The sequence below is a fragment of the Haliotis cracherodii genome, unplaced genomic scaffold (assembly GCF_022045235.1).
Source record: "Haliotis cracherodii isolate W230 unplaced genomic scaffold, xgHalCrac1.p SCAF_11, whole genome shotgun sequence".
Classification (NCBI taxonomy): Eukaryota; Metazoa; Mollusca; class Gastropoda; order Lepetellida; family Haliotidae; genus Haliotis; species Haliotis cracherodii.
The window spans coordinates 46,558,261-46,577,422 of record NW_027266266.1 but is presented as its reverse complement, the minus strand read 5'-3'; positions in this window follow the sequence as shown (position 1 = coordinate 46,577,422).

Sequence of the window (19,162 nt, the reverse complement as noted above, 5' to 3'; positions counted from 1 at the left end):
GTGCAAAAGAATGCGATTCCCTTCTCTGGATACATCCATTGGCGATGTTTCGATCGGCAGCGCCGAGTGTCGGCATTTTTTAACTTGAAAAATGTTGACAATTGATTGACAAACTATTGGCTTATGCTTGCATTTTTATAGCCGCTACCACGAGTTACGAATGCCATAACTTGCACGTGCATTTTGCTTTCCTGTTTTGCTTTCCTTTTTTGACATTTTTGAACAGGTGTGAAAACAATGCCGTTTAAGACATTGCAAATCGACAATAGCTGAGTTTTGAAGCAACGTTTGTCGAATATCAGGCTACCAACATTTTGAAATAACATATATCCAATTCATATACCGGACATTTTGTGTAGTCAGGTTCAATAAACGACAAACTACCTGCGCGTTTCTTTGTTTAAAGAGTATGTGTTGACATTCACCATGCTGAGCGACTTAATCTGCTTTCCTCGTTTTTTCAATTGCTAAATTCATGCAGGCATTATGACCGTCATGTAAACCATTCCAGTCTTGACGTTTCCTTGTTTCGTTACGAAATGCAATGTTATTGCATTCTCCCTAAACTAAACCAATCAATGTACTTCCGTCTCCGCCGAAGGTCGTACATATTATTATTTTTTTCTCGACTCCATGTAGCTTCGGAGGACCGAACGGGCGAAAGAAAATAATAAATGTGTTTAATAATAAACTGCCTTTGGTTGAAAGCACGTTTTGTACTACCCCAGGAGTTACGGGACGGCTTTATTTGTAACGTCGCTTATAACAATTCATCATTTATACCACAATGATTTGTTTGTTTGTCTGTTGTTTAACGCCGCACGCAGCAATATTCCAGCCATATGACATCGGTCTGTAAATAATCGAGTCTGGACCAGACAATCCAGTGATTGACATCACGAGCATCGATCCACGCAATTGGGATACGATGACATGCATCAACCAAGTCAGCGAACCCGACCACCCGATCCTGTTTGTCGCCTCTTACGACAAGCATGGGTTGTTCATGGTATGATAAAGACGGAACTGTCCAATGGTATTTCTGTTCATTAAGGAATGGATTTGTCGCTTGTAATAACGACATGCCAAACCATGCCGTGCTGTATCAGATATCAAATGAAGACGTTTAGAGGTAACTTCCTCTTTTCTGTCTACTTCTTTTACCCACTTTAAACTCAACACATTATCACCCACTTCCTTGATTACATTCAACATGGTATACAGTCTGCACTGTGAATCAATATTTCTATTTAAATTAACAGAAGGGCATTGTGTTATTCTGGTATATAGAGTATTGATTTCGCCATTTACAAAGCGATCGACCACGACGGCAGCAACGGACACAAGCTGCAATGAAGTGTCGATTTGAAGTAACGCAGAGTACATTATGTAGAGAGAGTAATTATTTTGATACATGTCAAGAAGCACATGCGTCGAATTGAAACTAAATGTCTCATTTATCATACAGAGTAAAAACACGAGGTTCATTTTAACATTCAGAATGTAAACTTAACGTATACTTATCACTATATTTGGAATGTGACGTCTGAAGTACAACCGTTATTCAGAATTTAGTCAAACGATTCAGATAATAGCTTCAAGCTTGCTTGGAAATATGTGATGATTTGATTGATCTTCCTTAATGCAATATTGTCATCGGTGGCTAAAACGAATAATAAACACTGAATACGAAGCCACATATCAGTGAGCACCTTATGTAGCCTAAACTGTTGTTTACATTATATCCCCAGTGTATTTTGGTTTGGTTGTTGTTTAACGACGCACTCAGCAATATTCCAGGTATATGACGGCGGTCTGTAAATACGGAAGTATGGACCAGATAATCCAGTGATTGATATCATGAGCATCGATCCACGCAATTGGGATACGATGACATGCTTCAACCAAGTCAGCGAGCCTGACCACCCGATCCGTTAGTCGCCTCCTACGACAAGCATAGTCGCCTTTTACGGCAAGCATGGGTTGTTAAAGACCTATTCTAACCCGTATCTTCAAGGGTCTCCCCCAGTGTGAAATATACAGTATTACTTATGTTCTATCTCCAATATACGACACTCTACAGTGTTGTAATTATTCATCCCTACAAAATGGTCATCAACAGTTATGTGTATTTTCTTATGTAGTAAAACATTAACACCAAGCTGAGAAGATAAACATTCTTTTCGGAAACCCAGTTATGGTAAATAACAGTATTATCTATATTTGACGTCCCAGAGCAAGGGTAATCAACAGTTAATAAATGATAATATTGCATTTTTATTTTACGTCCTATAAAAGCGTGGTCATGGAGCTATACAATCATTACCAGGTCAAAAGATAAAGTTAAATATTTACAACATCTACTTGAATGTACAAGAGTTGGGGAAAAGTCATAGTTTTAATGTCGTGACGTTTCTGACATCAAGTGAATGGTCTCCTTATATATCCTTCAGTAGTGAGTGAGTATAATTTTACGCCGCTTTTAGCAATATTCCAGCAATTTCATGGCTGGGGACACCAGCAATGGGCTTCACACATTGTACCCATGTCGGGAATCAAACCCGGGTCTTCGGCGTGACGAGCGAACGCTTTACCTATATCCTTCAGGAATATCGATGATCTGACATCGTTCAATAATGGTCAAATAGCTTATTCTCTTCCACTGATTTATCCATCTGAACCAGAAATACTAGAGACCATTGAGACTGTCTCACCTGTTTCATTTTTAGACCCCCCTTGGGGACCCGGGGTAGAATGTGTCCTCAGCACTCCATTGCTGGTCGTAAGAGGCGACTGAAGGAAGTCTAGTGGCTGGGGACGCCGGAGCCGCAATAGTGTTCCTTAGTTCAACACACCACTTTGACCGTAACTTTGCCCAGACGGGTGGTAGGATGGGTCCGGGCCTATCAATCGGCTGGTCATGCCAAGCCCCGTGCGTCATTATTGTCTCGCATACATTTGTCAAAATGCTGACGTAATTTGTTTTAGTCTTGGCCACATAAGGTTTCAATATAATTTCAAATGTTTAGTTTCATTTTCTAATTTGCCTAGATTTGTATGCCAAGAATGCGGTGGCCCATGGGCCAATCTGGTCCCCTATAGTGATAGTTTGCTGGAATACCGCTTACATTGGCATCGACCTTGTTTGCACTCCGTGGTGGGCGGGGAACAAGTTTTCTGAGCCCCAAGAATAACAACCATGGGTAAAACAATCCAAAAAATCCCAAAGCAGCAACTATCAGAATCTGACCATGAACTTGATTCATCTGATGATGAAACTGTGACAAGGTTATTGTATTCCAAAAGGGATACTTGGCCTCGGTTCCTTGTCATGGAAGCTAAGGATGACCGTACCCTCGCTTCATATTCACCCTTTCGTGTTTTGTAAAGGACTTAAGGTTAAAGCTGGTGAGTTGAAAGATGTAAACAAAATACGTGCCCTTTTGATACAAATGTACTAGAAAGTCACAAGCCATCAACTTGATGACTTCCGCTATATTAGCTGATATTCCCGTTAGCTTTTCTGCTCAGAAGACCCTAAATTTTAGCAAAGGCTTAATCAGTCACCGTGATCGCAGTCCAGCTGATGAGACCATGGACGAAATTGTATCAAAACTTCGCAATCAAGGTGTTATTGAAGCAAAACGATTAACATATCACAAAGAATTCCGTGTGTTTCCATCCAACAGGTATCTTCTCAATGTGGGTACAACAGTACTACCAAGTTCAATAATAATTGGATGTTTCTCTATCTGTAGACCTCTACACCCCATGGCCTACTCGCTGTTTCAGATGCCAGAAACTTTGACATGGTCAGAATTCCTGTACACGTTAGGTTACTTGCTTCAGATATGGTGAGATTGATCATGACGTTTATACCTGTACTCAGCCATTAAAATGCTCAAACTGTCAAGGTGATCATATGTCATCTTCAACTGACTCCAGTGAATCCATGGCACACACAAATAAATATGAACAAAACATCAGCTACTCCGAAACAAGCAAAACCAGTCACACCCACGACCACGACCACGACCACTACGTTTGTAGTAACAACAGTTCAAACAACATCAGTTCACTGTCGGACAGGTCTGTCGTGGACAGTAGGACATACATCGAAACTCACCAACATAAAAAATGTTAGTGCTCCAATATCATTGCAAGAAGAATCAACATCAAAATCACCTGAAACAACCCCCCCAAACCATATGCATCAAATAATAGTTCAAAAAAGAAAATTCAAATTGACAGTGTGTCAAAGGCACTTAAAGATCCCATACAACTCTACAATTAGTATGGGGCGCTCGAGGATATGGATACTTGAAACACTTCGTCCTCTCATGCTCACAAGAACACCGGTGGCCGTACACGTGGCCACACAATTTAATTCAGTGGAATTGCAGAGGTCCTAGGTCGAATTTTAATAATACAAGACTATACGCCGTCAGCAATCTGTCTACAGGAGACCTATCTTAATCAGACTGACAACTTTGATTCGCCTCAGTACACTTCCTATCATGTATTTTCTCTAACGGGAAATAAAGCTATAGGAGGATCAACTGTTTGGGTGAAGGAGGGAGTGATCCACAGCCCTGTTTCACTTCATACTAATCGACAAGCTTGTTTAGTACGATTACCTTTACACATAACATTTACTTTGTGCTCTGTGTACCTTCCATCTTCGACTGCCCTTCAACACTCAGATTTTTAGAAGGTATATGATTGGCTAATTTTAGTATATTTAATGCCGATTTTAGCACCGATTTACATCCTCCCACTGATACTTATTCTGCCCTTGATCTGTCTCCAACAGTTTCTGACGTTTACAATGAATTTGAATATTCTGTACATGACGACCCTTGGAGAAGTGATCACGCTGTAAAACGCCTCGTTTGTCTATCCGTCCGTCCGTCCTTAAACATTTCGTTTCCGGAGCGTTACTCGAAATTCAATATTTTCAACATACATTGGCAGATATATCAAACAGGTCCTGAAATGGTGCCTTTTGTTATTTACGGAATTTTGGAATTTTTATTTTTCTCGCTTTCCATGGTAACAATTAGTCTCATAAAGGGGTGGATTTCGTTTCCGGAGCACAACTAAAAAAACCCTTCAATATCTTTCAACAAAACTTGGCAGATACATCTAACAGATCCTGAAGTGGTGCCTTTTGCTATTTAAAGAATTTTGGCATTGTCATTTTTCTCGATTTCCATGGAAACAATTTGGATTTTGTCTCAAAAGGGTGGGGATAGATGTCGTTTCCGTAACATAACTTGAAAACTGTGAAATTAACCAAGGGCTGAAGTGGTGCCATTTGCTATTTAGGATTTTTTTCAAAATTTGAGTTTTCCCTGTTTCCGTGGAAACAAGTTAGGCTTAGCTGAAACGGAGGGAAGCGTCGTTTCCGGAGCAGACCTAAAAAAACTAGTCAACACTTTTCATCCAAACGTGGTATATGTATTAGATCAAGGACTGAAGTGGTGCCTTTTGCTATTTAAGAATTTTAAAACAATTTAAAATTCCAGTTTCCAAAGGAACAAGTTTCACTTTGGCTCTGTTCATTGTGGTGTGTTTATCTGGACCAAATCTCTTAATCTAATAGGTACACTTTTTTTAACCCGTGTACAAACAAATACCAGGTTGTCAACTGGTGCCTTTTGCTATTTAGAGATTTTTATAATATATATTTATATGGCATTTTAAAAGATTTACATGATTTTGGTTTGAGAGGGCGATTGCCTCATTGATAATCACAGTTTTTAACAGACATGAAATTTCAAATCCGAGTGGGTGCAACCCTGTCTGACCATTATAATCAGGATCAGTGAGTTCTGCAAGGCAATATTTTGTCTTTCACTTTATTTAGTATTAAAATAAATAGTCTGTCAAAGGTTTTAAGTGATTCAGTAGATGGATCAACTTTTGTGGATAATTTTCATAGTTCTTGTCGTGGTATAAATATGTATTCAATTTTCTATAAAACAACAACTAACAGTGTACATTTCTGCAGAAAATGTAAGCCACATAAAGATCCTGAAGTATTTGTGAATGCCAACCCCATCAAAGTTGTAAAGGAGGCCAAATTCTTTGATAACCATTTAACTTTCTTAACACATATCATATCACTTAAAGCTAAATGTCAGAAGTCACTCGATTTGTTGAAAGTTGTATGTAATTCTAAGTGTGTGTGTGTGTGTGTGTGTGTGTGTGTGTGTGGTGTGTGTGTGTGTGTGGGGGGGGGGGGGGGGGGGGGAATCTGACATCCCTCTTACTCTTATACAGGTCAGTGATCCTTTCGAACTTCTCCTATTCATGTATGTTGAGGTAGATAACCATTCCTCAAGGAACGCCGTCTGAAATTGTCACCAAATTATATTCTAATCAGTCAAATCAAACTTTCAGTTGCGTATTTAATTCTCTTTTCGAATATATTTAGAATAAGAAATCATCTCTTGTTCCACCACTTGGAATCAGAACCAAATCTGCTATTTCTGCTTTTGATATCAAACTGAAAGATATAGCTCACCAACTGAACTTTTTCATCGCATACTAGGCAAATGGTAAGGCCAAATGTCGACCTGACATTAACTAAACCAGACACAACCCCACTAATTTATAAACAAGAATACAATCAATTAAGAAAAAAACATATGAGACTTATAAATCTATATTTACAGATGGACCCAAAGATGGTGGCGCAGTTGCCTGTGCCATTGTCATTGGATTCAGAACATTATCTTCACGATTACCAGATAATAGTTCCATATTTACAGCAGAAGCAAATGCCATTTTAACAGCACTAAAATATATAAAAAAGCAATGTAATCAAAAACAATTCAGTTTTTTTTCAGGTTATCTTTAGTGCCTTAGTCTATTAAAACAGGGCATTTAAACAGACACTTTTAATCAAAACTCTTGAATTATTGAATGATCAAACTTCTGGCCAATATGACATCGGCTTTTGTTGGTTACCCAGCCATGTTGGTATCATTGGTAACACATTGGCTGATGCTGCGGCAAAAGCAGCACTCAACACATCTTTGACACCACTTCTGATCCCACACAATGATTATAAGCCTGTAATTAGATGTCACATCCGAGATCTGATGCAAAAGATTTGGGACACCCAAATAGGTAATAATAAATAACATGACATTAAACCAAATATCGGTTACACCTACTTTGGTTCTCAGTCCAGATTTGAATAGGTCATTATGCGAGGATATCGTATTGGCCACAGCCGATACACCAATGAGTATTTATTGAAAGGTGAGGATCCTCCGTTTAATAGTTTCATACTTTGAAGTTTACACTGTTTCTTTCATGCTGATTGGTTGAATGGGTATTCACGTGGTCTGATATTTGGGGTTGAAACGAACTGCATGGATTGTCCTTACGGTGATATGGATATGGAATGGCTATCTATCAATACTAATAACGCAAGAGAAGACAATGAGTTCCTTAAAATTACTGAGGTGAACGAAATTGATTTATTGAGAGATATTGACTTTGATGCCTTATTTTTGGAAATGATAGGAATCTAGCACCAAGACAATTGCGAATGAAAACAATGCTGTACCCTGCTAAGATGTGGCCGTCGGCACAGATGAAAGCGACTGCTCCTGGTCAATCCCAAACTATAACCCGTATTCACTATCGTATCGGAACAAATCCATGATTTTGAGAAAACATAAACCATAAAAAGGTAAGGAAAAAAACCACACACAATACTTGCCTACCTGTTTTACCAATTGGTCATTGGAGACGAGAAAATATCTGTAGACGGAATTATTATGCCAGTTTCTGATTTGGCCGACCTTCTCCGTGCATTCTAGGCCGAGAAGCGGCAGCGCATTAGGAAGGACGGGGCACAGAAATGAGTGAGTGATTGAGTGAGTGAATAAGGTTTTACGCCGCTTTTAGCAATATTCCAGCAATATCACGGCGGGGGACACCGGAAATTTAGCTTCACACATTGTACCCATGTCGGGAATCGAACCCGGGTCTTCTGCGTGACGAGCGAACGCTTTAACCACTAGGCTACCCGACCGCCCCACAGAAATGAAGCTGGCATCATGTCAAACAGTAGGTCCATCTGAGGTGACAAGAAACACTAGCTCAGCAACGTATAACAGCACACACAACAAATCCCAAACTCCAAATATAATATAGCCTGACGTTGAAAATTTAACACAAAACACATAAGTTTCAGAGCACTCCGTTCAATCCCCACCAGTCCATTCCACATCGTCCGAATTGGTTTCCGATTATCCAAACACAAGTCCAACATTCATAAATAAGTGATTTTCCTAATTTGCTAATGCCATGCGTCGGGGTGTTTTCAAAAACTGTTCCATAAACTTCATTTTCAACAGCAGTAAGTATACATTTCATCCTAATGCCCCCGTTCGACTCGAAATGCGCCGCTTTACAAACTTATGTGACGTCATACATTTATCCGCGCTTGATGGTTCATCGGTGCATCGAGGTCATGCTTATATTTTTGTTCATTTTTCATGTCACTAATTTTTAAGATTTGATTAATCCTAAATATTGTTTGTCAATTTGTTGAGAGAGAAAAAATATTTTGATCCTGACATGTTTTCAGATTATGGAGTATATATTCAAAAAACTATTTCTCTTTGCGGAAATACCGTCAAAATAACATTGTTGCAATTTTGTTCGGCGAAAACAGATGACTTCAATTTTAAGCAGACATTGTTACGATATTATTCAGCGAGACCAGTAAACTGCAAAGTATGGAATTATAAGAATTGAACGTCAGTTTGGATGGGTTTCCGTGTGAACCTCCTCGCAAGCTAAGCTCGGATGTTCACACGGAAGTTTAACTAGCGCTTTTAAATCGTTCACACTTCAATGAACCCATCCAAACAGACGTTCAATTCTTTAGTATCCCTTGTGATGACAGAATAATAGTCAAGCATGGCCTGCTTGACTGTATTGAATTTTCCACCTCAAGGGATAAATATTTCAGTGTAAAAGCAGTCAAGGACCTTTTTTAGTCAGGTAAATTCGCATTTAAATATTGTGCTTTATACACAAAATAGAATTAATTAATAAATGTTGATGTACATACAGTGTTAGTTTATATATTGGTAGTGCTAATTTAGTAACTGGCTGTTGCCTCGAGGGAGTTGAAGTAGCGTACAATTATTGTCCCCCTAAGAGGGTATATAAGTTCCACGTCTTTGAAAGTTTTTTTAATGCATGCTAAACTTTTAAAAGTCGTATTGTCCTTCGATGACAGGATTTTAAACACTATTCATAAACACATGCCTATGATATAATAGAAATCATACAAAGGAAGCTGCTTTCACCAGAAATTTCTTATGATTATGGAAATGGTTTGTTTACAAATATAATCAAGCGATGTATAACACATATTAATGCATATACTTCGTCTAGATAGTGTGCATACTGTTTCTTCAGTTGTTTCAACAAAGTCACAAAATGACATGACTGGCTTCTTATTCAATTCATCTGATGTAATTAATGACACAGCCCAATTGCGCGAAGCAGTCGAACTGCACCCAAATTGCTGGAACATCTCAGGTAAAACGTAACCTCAAACAACAATGGAATTCCTTTTCTGTAAAAAGGACAACAGCCTCATTAGTACTAGTTGGGATTTAAAAGAAGAAAAAAACCAGTTTTGATTACTTAGTGCTTGTAATGAACGCTCGATGACACGATTTATGAACCTGCTATTACTCTTTATTGACAAGTTCAGTGGACTTACTATTGTGTTTTGACCCGTGAACATCCGGGGAAGAATAGGTCTTCAGCAACCAATGCTTGCCGTAAAAGGTGACTATGTTTGTCCTAAGAGGCGACAAACGGGATCGGGTGGTCACGCTCGCTGACTTGCTTGATGCATTTCATCCTTTCCCAATTGCGTGGATCGATGCTCATGGTGTCAATCACTGGATTGTCTGGTCCAGACTCGATTATTTACAGACTGCCGTCTTATAGCGGGAATATTGCTGAGTGCGGCGTTGAACAACAAACGAACTATTTAGTTTTACTTATTAGTTTAACATCCTGAGTTTTCAGTGCAGAGTTGTTACCTGATGACTTCACCTCAACTTTCATAGGGTTTATCTTCATTCTTCTGTGACCAAATAAAAGGCGAATTCTTTGGTGTTCGCAAAGATATTGCGCGACGCTGGTTCAGTGGGCTGTGTACGGTATAATATTGAAACGTTGGTTCTTTTTTCACTATTATACTTCAATCGGAGCATACATGGGGTGATAGATATGTTCTGAGCTGAAGATTTAAAAATGGTATATTTCTTTTCAACATAATCCTCTCCCACATTGGTAAACGTTTGTCAACGATGTTGAAACGATTTCATTGTTCTTTGCGACTTTATGCGAAGCTATCTTATATTTATTTACAAATGTCTCCCGACAATGATTGAGAAAGAAGCATTTTCCCTTTAATACTATCTTCCGAGGTCGTCGATTTAGCTGTTTCAATCAGACGTGGTTTTGTGATTTGATATATCTGATTTGCCGATCAATATCAGAAAATATAACAAAAGAATAACAAATAGTAACTCTGTTATTTTGAAATATTTTTTTCATTTGACGTTTACACGATATACGGCTTTTCCATTGGACGAGAGGTCGGTCACATGACAGCGAAATTGACGTTCAGAAGTGTATGAACGACATAATTTGACGTTCATACGTTTTTCACGAGACCGTGTTCTTGAAATGAAGTATACACTGACACTGTCCTTTTTGGTAAGAAATTGTGATAAACAATTATAAGAATTGACTTTCACTTTGTGTCAGTTCATTGGAGTACGAACCTTCATAGATTGAGGGTCGCAAGCTACGACGTTCATACAGTTTGGCCCTCACTTTATGAAGGTTCATACTCCAATGATCTCACACAAAGTGAAAGTCAATTCTTAATTGAAATAAAATACCTCTGTTATCTGTTATTCTTTCGTAAATTTACTGTAACTCTGCTGAAAGTCACTAGTATTTCTGCTGTAAGTCAAATGTAATTCTAGAATAAATCTATTCCAATACTGACATTAACGTGCCCATATTCTACTGCAGTTCTACTGAAATTGTATGTACAATTATAATTCTACTGATCCGGGGGTGATATAACGACTTTTAAAGATTTGGATGAATGTTTTAAAAGTTTGACCCTTCTACTTAGAACTTAGGACGTCATTACAAATTCATTATTTAAGTTGATCATAAGAACATAAACATCATCTTCAAAACTGAATTGTCTGCAAAGCAAATCCCATGCACTTCTTCGTGCTATAATGTGTTTCAGTGCGGTCACTGGGTGCTTCAATATCACACACAACAATGTTTCATCAAGGAACAAGGAATGGTGTGGGTTTTTAAAGCGAATAATCAATTTCAACCTGCCTGGGTGCACCATAAATTTGCGTTCAGCTGGTGCTTTCTGTATGGCGTCATGCCATCCATTAGTGTCGGAGCACATACACACACCCGTTGAAGAGACATCTTTTTCATAAAAAGCATGTTTTGACTAAGTAACGTACATGTATATTAATACTGTAAATGGAATTTGTGTATTGATTGTTTGAGAACCCTTTGTGGTGCGCGTAGACAACATGTCAAAACAACAAAAGCTAGCTCATAAAGGCCAAACAACAACACAAACTGTCAAGCAACACTGAACACAAAGGGAGGTTGCTCAGGCACTGACGTAGATTGGGTGAGTGAGTGAGTGAGTGAGTTGGGTTTAATGCCGCTTTTAACAGTATTCCAGTTATATCACGGCGTGTCAGCTTAATGTTGGAGGAAAGCCCGAAGTGATGCAGGTCTCATTTACCACTTTGGTGAAACCCACGAGCACGGGTGTGATGCTGACAAACCTAGAAAAGTAATCGGGGCGAACCGGGATTCGAACCCTAAATCATAGGTTTCTGGCGTGCCCAAGGGATGCAACTCTGCACAACGAATCGCGGCGCCTTAAAAAAACATTTCAATTTGTTCTTAGATAGTTTATTAATTAATTGTAACTGTGAATTGTACTGAAGGCCCAACGGCCTATCAACGAATACTGTGCCCGTCTGATACGAACATACATCAATATAAAAGGAATAAAATAACACTTTAGCTAACTACTTCTATACACTGTGATTGAAGTCGACTATGGGACTTTGGGGAACCTGTGCTTACTAACTGTAGCGATATAGGTAAAATTGCATGAATTTCTCATATAAGGTTTCCTTCTCCTTTTATGATCTACTGACAAACTCGTAATCGGGAACTAACAACAATAGCGCTGTGCCGTGTCCAAATGGTGGTGGTGTGTGTGTGTGTGTGTGTCTGTGTGTGTGTGCGCGCGTGTGTTTTATTTCATGTAATTTATTGATATCTACTTTGGTGTCCCACTTCTTTTGCATCAGATCTCACATGTGACATGTGATCACTGTGTGGAACCTCTGTGTGGAATGTGAAGTGGTGTCACAGATTTGTTTACAAGAACCTGGTTTATTATAAAGGAACACGACATTGTGTGACTTTGAAAAAACAATTGGACATAATAATGAATCCGTTGTGTTCATGCTTTGGTACAAATCCACCGTGACCACTTACATAAACACCAAAATCACTAAATACCGTTCGTATAATTGGCTAAAAGTCTTTGTGCCCTTATGACAATATCTGTGATGTAGTTAATTATCCATTATCTTGGTAACACAATCTAGTGAAATACCACATGTTTCCTATTGTTTAACCCTTATAAAAATATAGGCCTAAATAAGTTATGAAGGTTATAGTGTTCACATGAATGTTATCTAGCAATGCATTATTGTTGTTCATAAACGTAAGCACTTAAATGTTCGTGTTTACTTGCATTTAACGAACAACGTTACTGTCTTTAAATTTCTGCGTCAAATGTCCACTCTGATAATGTTACAAACAAACTTAACTTTCAATTAAAATATTCCTCGCTAATGTTTTGAGTGAGCATCCTTTGTGTTCACATGAATGTTATCTAGCAATGCATTATTGTTGTTCATAAACGTAAGCACTTAAATGTTTGTGTTTACTTGCATTTAACGAACAACGTTACTGTCTTTAAATTTCTGCGTCAAATGTCCACTCTGATAATGTTACAAACAAACTTAACTTTCAATTAAAATATTCCTCGCTAATGTTTTGAGTGAGCATCCTTTGTCCAACGTAACACGTTGTGACTTTGTTACAGACTTTACAAGGATAGTGAAATATCCATATATTCCCAAAGTTTTTCATAAGGTTTCTTTGAGCATTCATGCCTGTATATTGTCATGAAGTGAAATAATACGTGTTTGTTTGAACAATAGTTCATTTGTTCGTTTGTTGTTTAACGCCGCACTCCGAGTCTGGACCAGACAATCCTGTAATTGACATCATAAGCATCGATCCACACAATTGGGATAAGGTGACATGCATCAAGCAAGTCACCGGACCACCGGATTCCGTTAGGCGCCTCTTACGACAAACATTGTCAACTTTTACGGCGAGCATGGGTTGCTGAAGACCTATTCTACCCCGTATCTTCCCGGGTCAAAACACAATAGTAAATCCACTGAACTTGTCAATAAAGAGTAATAGCAGGTTCATAATCGTGTCATCGAGCGTTCATTACATGCCCTGAGTAATCACAATGTTTTTCTTCTTTTAAATCCCAACTAGTAGTTATGAGGCTGTTGTCCTTTTTGCATAATGGGAATTCCATTGTGTCGTTTTAGGTCTCGTTTTAATTTAGATGTTCCAGCCTTTTGGGTCATTCTTCACCACTCGCCCCTTTCCGTGACCTGCATGAAGACTTGTCCCCCTATCGATGAATGTTATGTGCGAAAATACGACAAACCAATCAGAATGCGCCTATGATTTCGAGTTCTTTGTCAAATAATTCATCAGAAATAATTTTTGATTTTACAAATGTCTTGCATCTAAAATTATACCCAAGACATTTAAATGTGTTCAATCATACTGTATAATTCCGCACGTCCCGATATGCTTTAAATTGCATCTGAAATATATATAATACATGGGGAAATATACGCAACGAGTTGACAATTGTTTTAGGTATGCCCGTTTGCGCTAAGACGGATCCCGGTCGCAAAAATGGCCACGAGAGGGACACGAGTCACTTTTCGGCTTGTCCCGGAATAAAACGAGTTGGTCACGAATGCCTTTTGGGTAAGTCGCCTCGTACGACAAGCATAGTTGCATGTTACGGCAACAACGGGTTACTCAATACCTATTCTACCCCGGGTCGTCACGGTACGCCACGTAAGTATCAGGCCGGAAATACTCGTAACGTAAGTGAAGTAGTATGGCTTCGTTTAAACCAATTGCATCAAATCAGACAAGCTCACAACCGGAGACGGAAAGTAGGTAACGTCAGTGATAAAAGAACGATGTGATCGATTAATACACCATATGTTTGATATCAATTTCTATAAACAAATGTTTATCCCGTTGGCATTCACTGCCTTCATAGAAGACTCGGTATACGGTGATTTTGATAAGGCTTTGAACTTTTCAGAATTTGTTATTTATAAATGTTCTCCATTAAGCGTCCCGGCTAACTGTTGAATATCCTCGGCACATACAGAAGCATACAGATGCTTTGTACAGACAGATTTTGACCTATTGAGGTACCCGAAGGAATTTGTATGCAATTAGATAATGCTTTCTTCTTATTTTTCTCAATACTGAGCTTTTGAGTTGTTTCTTGACCGCAAAATAACCACTGATAGCTATAGTGCGTTTAGTTAATAACAAGCCCGATAATAATCCTTGTTTGGGCAACACTTCGAAAGGACACGGTAGGGTAAGGCTCTTTTTTTCCCAAAGGGAATTGACAATCTTTACAATGCGGAAGAATTAGAAATGTTGGAATGAAAATGATCCGACATTGTTCAAATGCCTGACGACTAGCTTTCTTTTATTTCTTCGCTTGCAAGTTTTGGACTGACATAATATGCGCGAAATGGTCGGGTTTAAAAACTTACTTACTATATCGTGGTGACCATAGATATAGTTTCTTCTCTGTCTTAAGAGACTGGCGACAATTTGTTAAAGCTGTTATCTGAAGTTTACCGGGAAAGCAATAATTACTGGTCTTATTGCTGAGTGCGGAGTTAAAAAACAAAGAAAGAAAGAAAGATTCGTATGCATAAAGATCATCTGATTAGTGAGAAGGTGAGCACAATTGGTACGTCTTCCATAAATGTATTGTCCTCAAATTTCATATAGATGTTATCAACGATTGTTTGTTTGTTTGTTTGTTGTTTAACGCCGTACTCAGCAATATTCAAGCATGGGTACCGCAGCACGTTCATTACTCAGCACATTCTTTTGTTTGTGTGATTGTAGCCCTATTGTCTGTAGGACCCAACGTGTCCAAATTTCAGTTTGGTCGCGTTTCTTCGTCAAATTATGTTATTTGTGTCCACATTCTCAGAAATAAGAAAATACATTCCCAGTGCAGTTGTGAGTACAAACATGTCTAGCTGACCAGTTTTCTGCAAATCTGAGAAAACCCAGCACACTTGGCTTGTTCAACACACGGTATTGGAATATAGTCTTTTATAATACAAAAATGCTGTAATATACTGCTGATTACATTTTCAATGTTTTGTTTACAAATCACCTACATCTGTCATGTTTTAGTGAACAGTGACATTTTTTACCATTCTCTCCATTTGTTGAGGGGCGTTGGGGTAGCCTAGTCAAATTGTTCGCTTCCCAACATGGGTACAATGTGTGAAGCCCATTTCTGGTGTCCCTGGTTATATTGCTGGAATATTGCAAAAAGCGGCATCAAACCATACTCACTCACTCCCTACTAAACATGGCTACACAATATTTGGTACTATGTAATATATTGTGTTGTTAATTCCAGTATTGCCTTCATCAGCACTCTCTAAAGATACATCAGAGAGTCTAATTACAACTTAAACATTCATTTCAAGTTTTTTATACGAGCAGGTGTGTCATTCTAATTTTACAAAATGAGTATCAGAACTTCCGTATTTTCCATACTCACTCACTCACACACTCATTATTGAACAAACTATAACTAAAACAATGCGAGTATGTTGATACTGTTGAGATAAGCAAAACAAATCTCATCCTCTAAGAATGATGAAAAACCAAACATGACTCTACCCAATAAACTCGTCCGCCCCTAGATTTTATTATAGCTGTAGATTCTTACCGATTCATCTAACAATTACTAAGCTTAAGGGCAAAGCACTGCTCACAAAACTCAGGAGTTAATACACTAACTGCAAGTGCGATTGCCAACCAGTATTGAGTTGCGTACTTTATCATGCCTGGCGTAAACCAATATTGAGTAACATACCAGATGACCTCATTGGTAAACGTGTGTGTTATATATTCTTCTCTCGTATTCATATTTCAATATGTCATGTTTTGGTCATCTGTGTCTAATACACCGGCACAGTCTAGACAGTTCCGCAGTAAACACATGAGGTCTGTTGATAATAACATTTGATTGTTTACTCGTGCGATTGAATGACACCTCTAAAACAGTTATACAACAATGATAATAATCAATACTATTGCAGTTAGAGACCTTTATATTCGATGTTACAATTTATGAACAGATAGTGCAATTTATATCCTTTGACCCGGTCAGGATTACGGATTATAATAGGTCCCAAACCTATACTGGTCGTAAGAGGCGACTCAGTGGATCGGGTGATCATCCTGGGTAGCTCGGTTGATGGCGTGTCATTTGTACCCTGGCGGGATGGATCCTTGCTCACAATATCAATCAGTGGTTCTTCTGGTCCAGATTTGTCCATTTACAGGCCGCAGACATATAGCTGGATCTGCTGAGTGTGGCGTTAAACAACAATACGCACATATATACACACATATATACACACAGACATACACACACTTCCCTTTGACTGGAATTAGGGTGTCCTTGATATGTGATGTGATAAACAAATTGAACGTTTTAGTCGTTTACGTCTCGTCTGTAAATGTCTACAGCGTCTAGTCAGGTAGATTGAAAGCCCTACAAAAGGGTCTGAATGTAGCTCGGGCTGTATTGATTGTCGTCAAATTATCGCTGGTAAAGTGGGTCGGTTTACGCATGGCTGTGCAAAGAGACCTTTGTACTGTATATATCGAGTCGCTGCGTGTACAATACGGTTCTCCCATTCTAAGTGGCCTTATTGCCCGGAGAACAATACGTTTACCGCTGTTGCCCATAACAACACGGCCATGGCGTATGGTTACATCATACAACAAACTGCGTTTAGAAGTAAATAGACATATATTATTGAGATATATTATACGATGACATTTAACTTTGGCATAGGTTAGAACAAAGGGTCTGTGCGATATATTAATTACTGAAATGTACTTCGCGTAGGGCATGTTTCAATATTATAGATACAGGGCGTAGGAGCAGAATGAGGTTACTGAACTAATGTAGGGTAAATATATATAAATATACGTGTGGGTGTGTGTATGCATATGTAGGCATACAGTAAATATAGGGCGTCTGTTGTATATACATGTGTAGTGTAGCAGAACATGGGTGTAGAACTAAAAGTGGGGCTTCACTCATTAATTATACGGACATACACTGAGTGTAGTAATAGAACGTGGGTGGTGGGGGGGGGGGGGGGGGGGGGGGGGGGGGGGGGCTGACTTTGGTATTTCCCATATCTCACCAACTTTCAGATGCGATCGTTCGGCCAAGGCGCTTTTCGTTTTTTTGTGTGTTGCCTAGCTACATCTATGCGGTACACCCCTGTAGAACACGTATGTAGAATTTATGAAGAACGTTTCCACTAGTATGCAGATATACATAGTATAGCAATTACAGCACACAGTCAAATGGCCATCTTCCTTAGTGTGGTACTCTTCATGGATGGCGTCTTGGTGTTAAGCTCTTATTCTCCAGTGCTTGATCACTGCACGTTTCTCAAGTTTGTCCATTTTTCAAAGACTTTATCTCTTTGTACTGACTTGTCACAGCGAAGCAATTTACACAGTTGGCTCACGTCTTTGAGGATATATCTCTATGACATCATGTAGTGTCCACAACAAAATATTTCACTATTATGTAATTAAGTCTGAGTGAGGCTCAGAACTCCTCGTATGTTGATGTTTTAAATGGTTGATCAGTTGATGATCAGGATGTTAAATTCCTGGTGGCCTTAACATGACGGAAAAAGATTGGCAAACGATTAATCGTAGCCCCCACAGATATAATATGTCCCCAAAACAAAAATGGTTCCAATACAGTATTATTCATAGAAGTGTACCAACAAACGAGTTACTGTACAAAATGGGATATAAAGAATCATTTCTCTGCAATTTTTGTAAACGAGAAAAACAAACCTTAGTGCACATGTTCTTTGAGTGCAAAATTGTAAAACATATCTGGAACAACCTTACAAAATGTATCAAAAACAAAATTGACAATTTTATAAGGATATAAACAAAAACGAAATGATGTATTAAATCATATTCTAACTGTAACAAAGCAAAACATATTCAAATCAAAATTTTCCGAATCCATACCAAATTTCCTACACATCAAACAAGAAATAACCGATTCATATTACATCGACAGAAATATATCATATTCACAATGTAAATTCACACAGTTCATGACATTTTGGTCTTTCTGGCACCAGCTATTCATTTAAAACCACGAAATTGCACAATCCAACAATATGACATTGGAATAGTTTTTGTTTGTTATCATCTATAGATATACTTTGTAACTTGTATATGTATTTAAGATTGCATGTGAACTATATTCTGAAAACATATTGTTTGTGTACTCCCAAAAGAAATACAATCATTAAAAAAAATATGGTAAATTCAACTTTTTCGCAAGGTTGATAAATGACGAGGTTGCTTATTGTTTGGTTTCAACTAATCTATATGCATATTCCAGCAAATTCTGTGTTGTCTATAACTTAATCAGCTACAAATCGAAGCAAGAAACACTCCTTAGCGCATCAAGTGAACCACGTGATTATATTCCAAGCAAACGGGCAGAGATGCACGTCGACACACACACTTGGCGCCCAACAGACTCATTTGCAACCGAATGTTATTAAACTTAACTGTCAATATA